The sequence below is a fragment of the Rattus norvegicus genome, chromosome 5 (assembly GCF_036323735.1).
Source record: "Rattus norvegicus strain BN/NHsdMcwi chromosome 5, GRCr8, whole genome shotgun sequence".
Classification (NCBI taxonomy): domain Eukaryota; kingdom Metazoa; phylum Chordata; class Mammalia; order Rodentia; family Muridae; genus Rattus; species Rattus norvegicus.
Window position 1 is genome coordinate 110,848,365 of NC_086023.1, and position 10,057 is coordinate 110,858,421.

A 10,057-nucleotide genomic window follows, 5' to 3' on the forward strand; every position below is an offset into this window, starting at 1 on the left:
CAAAGACCCAAGAAAGAAAGAGAACTTCAGACCAACTTCACTTATAAATATTGATGCAATTTCTTCCTCAGCCTGTTTATCATTTGTATAAAGGAAGGCTACTGATTTATTTGAATTAAGTTTATATCCGGCTATTTTGCTGAAGTTGTTTATCAGCTGAAGAAGTTCTCTGGTAGAATTTTTGGAGTCACTTATATACTGCTATGGTGTCATCTGCAAATACTGATACCTTTATTTTTTCTTTGCCAATTTGTATCCCCTTGATCTCTTTCTGTTGTCTTATTGTTCTAGCTAGTACTTTGAGTACTATATTGAATAGATATGGGGAGAGCGGTCATCCTTGTCTTGTTCCCAATTTTAGTGGCATTGCTTCAAGTATCTCTCCATTTAATTTGATATTAGCTGTTGGTTTGCAGTAAACTGCTTTTATTATATTTAGTAATGGGACTCGAATTCCTGATCTCTCCATACTTTTAATATGAAGGGTTGTTGTATTTGTCAAATGCTTTTTATGCATCTAAGGAGATGATCGTGTGAATGTTTTTCCTTTGAGGTTGTTTACATGGTGTTTTACTTTAAAGGGTTTTCATATATTGAACCACCCTTGCATCCCTGGGATGAAGCCTACTTGATCGTGGTGAAAGATGGTTTTGATGTGTTCTTGGATTCAGTTTGCAAGAATTGTATTGAATATTTTCACATCAATATTCATAAGCAGAATTCGTCCGAAGTTCTCTTTTTCGGTAGGGTCCTTTTGTGGTCTAGGTATCAGAGTAATTCTGGCTTCATAGAATGAATTAATATAATTCATAGAATTAGTATAAATTCATAGAATGAATTTATGTAATAGTTTGAGGAATATTGGTATCTGGTCTTCTTGAAGGTCTAATAGAATTCTGAACTAAATCCATCTGGCCCTAGGCTTTTTTTGGTTGAGAGGTTTTTAATGAGTTCTTTATTTTCTTATGGGATATGGGCTGGTTTAGGAAGTTTACCTACTCTTGATTTAACTTTGGTATGTGGTATCTGTCTAGAAAATCATCCATTTCATCTAGATTTTCCAGTTTTGTTGAGTATAGGCTTTTGTAGTAGGATCTGATGAATTTTTTAATTTCCTCCATTTCGGTTGTTATGTCTCCCCTTTCATTTCTGATTTTGTTAATTTGGATACTGCTTCTGGGCCCTTTACTTAGTTTGGCTGGGGTAGTGGGTATCCATCTTGTTGATTCTCTCTCTCAAAAAAAAACCAGCTTTTGGTTTTGCTGATTCTTTACCTCATTCTACTTGTTTGATTGAAGCCCTGAGGTTGACTATTTCCTGCCATCTACTCTTCTTGGGTGAGTTTGCTTCTTTTTGTTCTAGACCTCTCAGATGGGCTGTTAAGTTGTTAGTGTAAGGGGGTTGGGGATTTAGCTCAGTGGTAGAGCGCTTGCCTAGCAAGCGCAAGGCCCTGGGTTCGGTCCTCAGCTCTGAAAAAAAAAGTTGTTAGTGTAAGATCTCTCCAGTTTCTTTACCAGTGCACTTACTGCTATGAATTGTCCTCTTAGCACTGCTTTCATTGTGTCCCATAACTTTGGGTATGATGAATCAACATTTTCATTAAATTCCAGGAAGTCTTTAATTTCTTTATTTCATCAATGACCAAGTTATTATTGAGTGGAGAGTTGTTCAGTTTCCACACGTATATGGATTTTCTCTTGCTTTTGCTGTTATTGAAGACCAGCTTTAGGCCATGGTGGTCTGATAGGAGGCAGGGGATTATTTCAGTCTTCTTGTATTGGTTCAGAGTTGTTTTGTGACCAATTATATGGTCTATTCTGGAGAAGGTATCATTAGATGCTGAAATGTCCTATAGATACCTTGTTAAATCCATTTAGTTCATAAGCGCTATTAGTTTCACTCTGTCTCTCTTTAGTTTCTGTTTCAGTGACCTGTCCATTGGTGAGAGTAGAGTCTTAAAGTCTTCCACTATTATTGTGGGGGTTCAATGTGTATTTTCAGCTTTAGTAAAGTTTCATTTATGAATGTGGATGCCCTTGCATTTGGGGAATACATGTTCAGAATTGAGACTTTGTCTTGGTGGATTTTCCCTTTGATGAATATGAAATGTCCTTCCTCATCATGCTTGATAACTTTTGGTTGAAAGACTCTTTTATTGGATATTAGGATGGAACCTCACGCTTGTTTCTTGGGACCATTTTCTTAGAAGACCTTTTCCCTTCCTTTTTTACTCTGAGATAGTGTTTGTCTGTGTTACTGAGTTGTGTTTCTTGTATGCAGCAAAATGCTGAATCTTGTTTGCATAGCCAATTTGTTAGCTTATGTTTTTTTATAAGTGAGTTGAGTCCCTCACAAAGAACACATCAAAACCATCATTCACCAAGTAGGGATGCAGGGATGATTCAATATAGGGAAATTCATCAATGTAACCTACTATGTAAACAAAATCAAAGAAAAAAGAACACATGATCATCCCATTAAATGATGAAAATAGCCTTTGACAAAATATAACACCCCATCATGTTTAAAGTCTTAGATCAGGAATTCAAGGAACATACCTAAACATAGTAAAAGCAATATACAGCAAACCAACAGCCAACATCGAACTAAATGGAAACTTGAAGTAATCACACTAAAATCCAGGACAAGAAAAGGCTGCCCACTTTCTCCTTTACTATTTAATATACCTCTCGAAGTTCTAGCTAGAGCAATTAGACAATAAAAGGACATCAAATGGATACAAATTAGGAAGGAAGGAGTCAAGGTTTCACTATTTGTGGATGATATGGTAGTATACATAAATGACCCCCAAAAGTCTACCAGAAAACTCCTACAGCTGATAAACAACTTCAGCAAAGTGGCTGGATATAAAATTAACTCAAACAAATCAGTACCCTTCCTCTTCTCAGAGGAAAAAGAGCCAAGAAAAGAATTAGGAAAACAACATCCTTTACAATAATTACAAATAATATAAAATATCTTGGTGTAACTCTAACCAAGCAAGTGAAAGATTTGTATAACAAGAACTTCAGTCTCTAAAGAAAGAAATCAAACAAGACCTTGGAAGATAGAAAGATCTCCCATGCTCATGGATCAGTAGAATTAACATAGTAAAAATGGCCATTTTACCAAAAACAATCTACAAATTCAATGCAATCCCCATCAAAATTACAACTAAGTTCTTCACAGACATTGAAAGAGCAATTTCATATGGAATAACACACATGATTTTTAAACGGTTATTTTGACTAATAGTCAATACCATGCACTATTCCTAAAATTATTTCTATACCCCCCTCAGTGATTTCCTTTCTTGTGTATCTTACATAAAATTTTTTTATTTATTTCTAAGATATCATTTTGAGAACGTTGTTCTTACACAAGTACAATACTTTATTAATTATATATTCTTATAATAAATCTGATATGTCATAGCTTATTACTATTTCAACGTGTCCCTGTAGGTAGGTCTTTTGTGTTATGTCTCACTTATTAAAAGCATATGTATAGTTTAGTATGTTCTATTTCATCCTCAATAACAAAAACTGTATGAATCATTATGCTTTTGTCTGCCTCCATGTAATGCTCTATTAGGGTGTTGTTGTTGTTGTTGTTGTTGTTGTTGTTGTTGTTGTTGTTGCTGTTGTTGTTGTTGCTGTTGCTTCTATAACAATCTACCATATATTTAGCATTTTAAGGCAGCATAAATTTACTGTCCTTTGGCTTCATATACCAGAAATCAAGCTCAAGACTACTTGCTTATTTTGGCATGGTGTATATGTCAATAGGTATACAAATAGAAGTCTTCCTGTAGTCTTCATAGTGAGATTAAAGGATCAATAATAGAAGACCAACCTGAAGAATATAGTAAGATTATGCCTAAAACTAAAATAAAATGTAAACAAGATATCATTAGACTAAATCAAGGTGCGTCTGAGGCTACTTCTTTTGAGGGGTTTAGAGTAGAGTTAGAACCTGGACAAGCAATTTCCTTCTAAGCTCTTTTCAGTTTGTGGGCAGAATCTCAGTGTGGGGAGCTCAGTTACCTGGATGTCTTGATTGATGGCTCCCTTTCTCCATCGTCAAAGCCATCAACAACCCTGTGCTTTCAGGATGCTGACTTTTCTTGCTGCCACTTTTCTTCTCTGGTCTACTGAATGTCTGTGATTTTCTACTTTTTGTTTCTATTTTTATAGATGCTTGTGTGTTTTCAGGGCACATCTGAAAACGCCAACAGAGAAATAAATCTCACTGTGGAAGCTGTAGTGTGTCACAGTGTGTCCCACAGTATACCCTTTGGTCTAAACTTCTTTGCTAGCAAATGTTAACTGCAGTGACTCATTGGTCTGGTAGGAGGCATCAATGATGTGCCAATTCAAAGCCCTAGTTCTGGGCCTGAGAGGTATCTGTGCTATTCAGCCCACTGGCTTTCCTGCTTTCCTGCCTTCAGAGCCAGCTCACCAGCAACTCCCACTAACAGGGCCAACTCTCCCAAGTGTTGCAGCTAGTGAGGGACATGGCCAGTTCTCCCACTCTCATGACCCCAGGGCCAATATTCCATCCTGCCATAGATGACAAGGGAAGAGGGAGGGGCAGAAGGTGTCTCTCCCTCATCTGTACCTCCACCTAGCAGACATTAGGCAGGGGCAGCTCTCCCACACTCATACCCACACAGGACACATTTAGGGCCAGCCCTACAGTGCTGCCCAGGTGAGGTGCGGGGCCTGCTTTCATGAGTGTAGCAGCAGATGGGGAGCAATTCTCCTGCTCTGATGACCTTAGAGCCAGGTATCTTGGCCACTGTTGGTGGAAAGGGCTGAAGTGGGGGTGGGGGGCAGTGGTCATCTCTCCTTTGACCTTGTCACCACAAGGCAAACAAGTGGAAGAGCCAGGTCTCCCATGCTCACGCCTCAGCTAGGGTCAGATCTACTGTACTTCCCTGGCAAGGTCCAGGGCCCCCTGCAGCTGGTGAGAGGCAGGGCCAGTTTCTCCTGTGCTCATGACCCCAGAGCAGGTATCTCACCTGCCAAAAGTGGTGAGGATTGAGCAGGAATGTGGGTATCTCTTTCTCAACAATGCCACTGCACAGGAGACAAGTGGTTAGACCAGGTCTCCCACAAGCTCATGTCATCAGGGGCAGACTCACCTACAACTCCTGCATTGTGGGCTCACTCTCCTGAGTCCTGCAGCTGTCTAGGGGTGGGATCAACTCTCCTGCTCTCATGGTCCCAGGGCCAGGTCTCCCATGACACCAGGTGGAGCTGGTTCTGCACAGCCTTCAAACATCAACATGTCCCAAACCAGGGACCACACCCTGGCTTTCGTGGTAACAGACTCCAACTGCTGCTACAGGACTTCAGACTCAGATGTGGCTTTTCGATGGCAGCACAGGCCAGGACTCCATTATGGTCTCAGGTGGCATCACCAGCTACTCATATCAAGCTGTTCCTCACTACTCTCAAGCCTCTCTAGTTCTGCCTCTTTTCACTTTGCCCATGTCCTTCTATTTCCCTTTCCCTCTCTTCCATTTCCCCAGCACTTACTTGCTCCTCTTAATGGTACCAGGGGATTCTGAGTGTCTGGGGTCATCTCAGGAGTGGTCTGCCTCACCCCCAACCTCCTACCCCTCACCCCTACCCCCAGGTCTTTGTGGTACCAGAATGGTGTTTATTTCAGGCTAACTCCCTGTCCAGTGCCCATGGAACTGGTCTAGTAGTCATCTGGGACTCACTTTTGTGAGGGTCATTTCTGTGCTTTGGGCTCATTCCCACCAGGCCCCTTAATCCTGGGCAGGATTCTTCTAGTCTCCAGCTTTCTCCCAGTTCTGGCAGTGGTCAGGGATGGTATTGTTAGGGCTGAGCAGTTGGTGCCTGCCAAGCCGGGCTGGTACTCACCTCAGGCACACTTTTTTTCTGGGAATTTTAGGCTACTAATCATTCAGATGTTCAGAGGACAGAACATTAAGTACAGACATAGCCTCCCTCCTGTCTGCCACCTATGGATGCATATGTGACACAACAGCAGTACCTGCAATACATTTAAGAAAATGTTCAATGGTATTTGTTTATTTATTTCATTTTTGGTGTTTGTTTGTTTGTTTGTTTGTTTGTTGAGACAGGATTTCTGAAACAGCCCTGGCTGTCCTGGAGTAGTTAAATTGTTGTATTCAATGCATTAGAAGGAATTCTATATGTGTAGCAAACTGAGAGTATGAGAGAAATAAGTTGGAAAGTTTTAATAGCATGCATTGGATATAACTACTTTATTGACAAAGTATTAAAGTAGAGATGAGCTGAAGAAAGACCTTGTTGGTTTGCAAACTGGAATAAAAAGGAAATAGAAAGTCCACAAATTACAGGGCTCATTACTGTTACCACAAATGACTACTCATATCTCCACAACAAAATCCATAATTGAGAAATGTAGTTAAACAGAGCTGATTAAAATTTAGCCGTGCAGCTAATATTAAACTAAGAAGATGCCAAGTACCTCTAGTGCTAAGCACTCTGAACAGATTGAAGATGGTTCCTATTGTTTCCATAGGAAAAAACTACAAGCTTGTTCGATGAAAATTTAGTCTCGTTTGGAAACATTTATGAGTCTCTCTGTTCTGAATGATATGGTTTAGGGAGAGCATTAAAATGTGGAAGCTTTGGAGGATAATCCACTTTCTCATTTTGGCAAGTTTCTAGGCACATGTTCAGTCTTGACTGTTAAGTTTCTACTACGTATTTTGACTCATGGTCCCTTTCCAAAGCCAGATACAGGTGTCTAATTTTTCTTCTATTGCTTCACTCTGACACCGATTCTCCTTCTAGTTCCTGTTTCTGCTTTGAAGGACCCTTGTAATTACATTAGGGTCCACCTGCATCACTCAGGATGCGCTATTGGAAGATCAGCGGACTAGCAAGCATAATTCCATCTGCAAAGCTATAACTCTTCTTGATCACAGATTATAGCATATTCCTAGCTCTCTAGATTAGGATGTGAGCTTATTAAGGAACATTATTTTGCCTGCCACATGTGCAGTAATAGCTAAAATAAAGTCCTCTAACTAAACTAAAGCATTAAGGAACAGACACACAGAGGTACCTGATAAGCCTAGAATATCAACAGTGAGATCCCGAGAGGAAATGAAAGGGAAAAAATACCACAGAGATACAGAAGTGAGGAAGCAACAAAGACACTTCACAAATAAGAGTAGTATATCAAAAAAAGCGTCAAAAATTTGTATATGAAACTTACCAAAATAAAAGACAGGAATTTGAGAGGTTGTGACAGATTAGCAGTGAAAACAATACCAAGCATCAACTATCACTGGAAAGTCTACAGACTGAGAACCCTGCCCACCCCTCCAAAGGTGCATTCTTTGACATTCACTTCAAGTGGAGTCAGAGAGAATTGTACAAGACTCCCCAGCCCCAAAATCATGGGTGCCTTGAATTCAGGAGCCTTCCTTATAAAAGATTCATCTCAGAAGAGAAGTCTATAATTACATTTTTCCTGTATGACTTTAAAGTTGGTAAAGCCCAGCCCAATGACTGCAGTATTCTTTCAGTCTATACACATTTAAAAAAAAAGCCTTCATGAGATTTTCCAAGCTTGATTTTCACTGACATAAGTGGATGAGAATGGAGTCGCAGTTTTCGGTGGGTCATCAGGAACTGTTTCTGTAGCTACCACAAAGGTTTGTGGGTTTTTTTGGGGTTGTTGTTGTTGTTGTTGTTGTTGTTGTTGTTGTTGTTGTTGTTGTTTTTATAACTTTGGCTATAGGGTAGACAAATCCAGCAGTGTGTGTGATACAGTGCTTGGGTCTCCTTTGGAAAGGTGAAGACAGGGTAGTGTTTTACCTGAAGTGAAACAGAGAAGAACAAATGACTGCTAACCACAGGGACAGAGTGTCACAGTCATTAGTACTACTCACTAATAACCAGATCTTATTTCCTACCCATGGAGAAGACATTACTTTTTAGTATGTTTTCATTTGGGAGGGGCAAGGAAAAAGTTATGATCCTTGGACCATCATTTCCAGGTCAGAACGCTTAAGTCCTAATAGGGCAAGTGCTCCTTAATTACTTAATTCTAATTCTTACTTAAGTCCTCTATTCTTAATTAGCACCAATAGTACAAGATGTGGGATCACTGCTGAAGTGATCTTAGATGTATGCCTGAAACTTCCCAAAATACTTCCAGACCTTCCTTCTCAACCAACATTATACAAATTATATAAGGAATAATCACCTTTGCTATGACTAGGGAATTATTGATTTCTGCAGAGTAAGGGAACAATGTAATCATTTTATTTTTCACTTTTTAAAACCTTCATCCTGGGATTTATTTAAAGAGTCTCCTAAATTTTAATAAGAATTTATGCATACACCTTTTGTTTGTGAAACATACCTCCCCAGATATATTTATCACAGAAGGCCTGTTGCCCTCTCACATTTATGTTTCAATAAATCTCAAGTATAAATGCAGAAATTCTATATGAAAAACAAGTCCATTTTACATAGGATAATGTGTGATACCCTTCATTGAATCAATCAAAGATTTAGTGTATGTAATGATTATTGACACAACCCAATTTTTACACATAAAATTTCTAAGTGTAGAGGTAGTCAACTAAGAACTTCTTAAAGCTGGTAGGACTGCTGCCTGGACTCATACCCCATCAGCAGCTGCAGAATTGAGTCGCAAGGGTCATCATTTAAATTATGTTATATAAAAAATAAAAATCTAAAATTCATCATAATCAGAGATACAAAATCTACTAAATTACAAGACATAGCAAGGAATAGAAATAGAGGTGAGTACAAATTATGGAAATTAGATCATTAGATAATATTGTACAATTAGATAATTGTACAATAGCACCAACAAGTAGAAGTCAAGCAAAGACTCTGAACAGAATGAGAAGGTGCATGATTCTTGTTATAGCAGAGCTAGACATCCAAACTGTCCTATCACTGGGTAGGAGGTACCGGATCCAGTTAAGTACAAGAGCTGGCCAAGCTAAATATGTAGATTTCACATATGAAGTAGACATGCTTGGGAGGTTCATCGGAGTAACTACACTGTCCTTTAGTATGACAGAGATGTTGTATAATGCTTCTTTTACATTCTTAATTATGATTTCACTGTAAAAGAGTAGATTCTAGAAATAGAATTTGATTCCAGAGACCACTGAAAAGAAAGATAATGGTTTATCATAAAGTTACAGGACTGAAGGAGAGGAGAAGAGGAAGAGTACGAGGAGGATGAAGAAGAGCAGTGGAAAAGGAAGTCAGAAGATACAAAAAAAAGAAATGTCAACAATCCAATAAAATAAATGAAAAACTTGATTATTTCTGGGAAGTGTATATACCAAAATATGGATGCTGCTCAGACAACTAGGGCAAATGCCGCAGAGAAGAGCTGGAGCCACCAGAAATGTGGCAGAACACACAGACTGAATGGAGGACAAGGGTGTGACAGATGACCTGGGAATAGACCCATGGGCCATCATGCTGGAATATCCAGACCAGAGAAGAATCTGCACAGGACATTTCCCAGGATCTAGTGTGCTTCCGGCTCCCATTTTTCCACAGGAGACTCTGGACACTCTTGAGTAGTCAGGCGCTGCTTCTCCTATATATAAAAAGTACTCTGTCTGACAGCCAACAACCAAAAACGCTCCACAGAAAATATTTATCATTTTTAAAGATGCTACATCAACTTCTTGAGAAAGCAAAGGCAGGGTGAACTTTAAAAAAAAAAAAGCAGCTCATCTTGTGTTTTCTTTCAGGTAAGGATATGGAATACTGCCTTGCTTTCTATCATCTGTTTACCTGGCTGCTGAAGAGTATATCTGTCTTAGGAACATACCTGAACGCTTACTCCAAAGCTGGCGTAAAACATTTCATTCCAAATCGATATCATCCGAACTCGAAATTCATTTGAGTTCATAAACTGAAAAGATGCAAACACAAACTTGGCATACCTTGAAGATTTTCCATGGTGATGAAAGTGTACACTGACTGCCTAACCCAAAGCAGCCTGTCAAAATGTCAACAATGTT

The 10,057-nt window shown here is 39.2% G+C and overlaps 1 non-coding gene across 1 annotated transcript; it reads right to left on the reverse strand.

Moving 5' to 3' along the window:
- Positions 1-5,917: 5,917 nt before the first annotated feature.
- LOC120103318 (small nucleolar RNA SNORA17) lies at positions 5,918-6,049 on the reverse strand. Its single transcript, XR_005505388.1, has one exon. It is a non-coding gene; the product is annotated as a small nucleolar RNA SNORA17 (small nucleolar RNA).
- Positions 6,050-10,057: the final 4,008 nt, after the last annotated feature.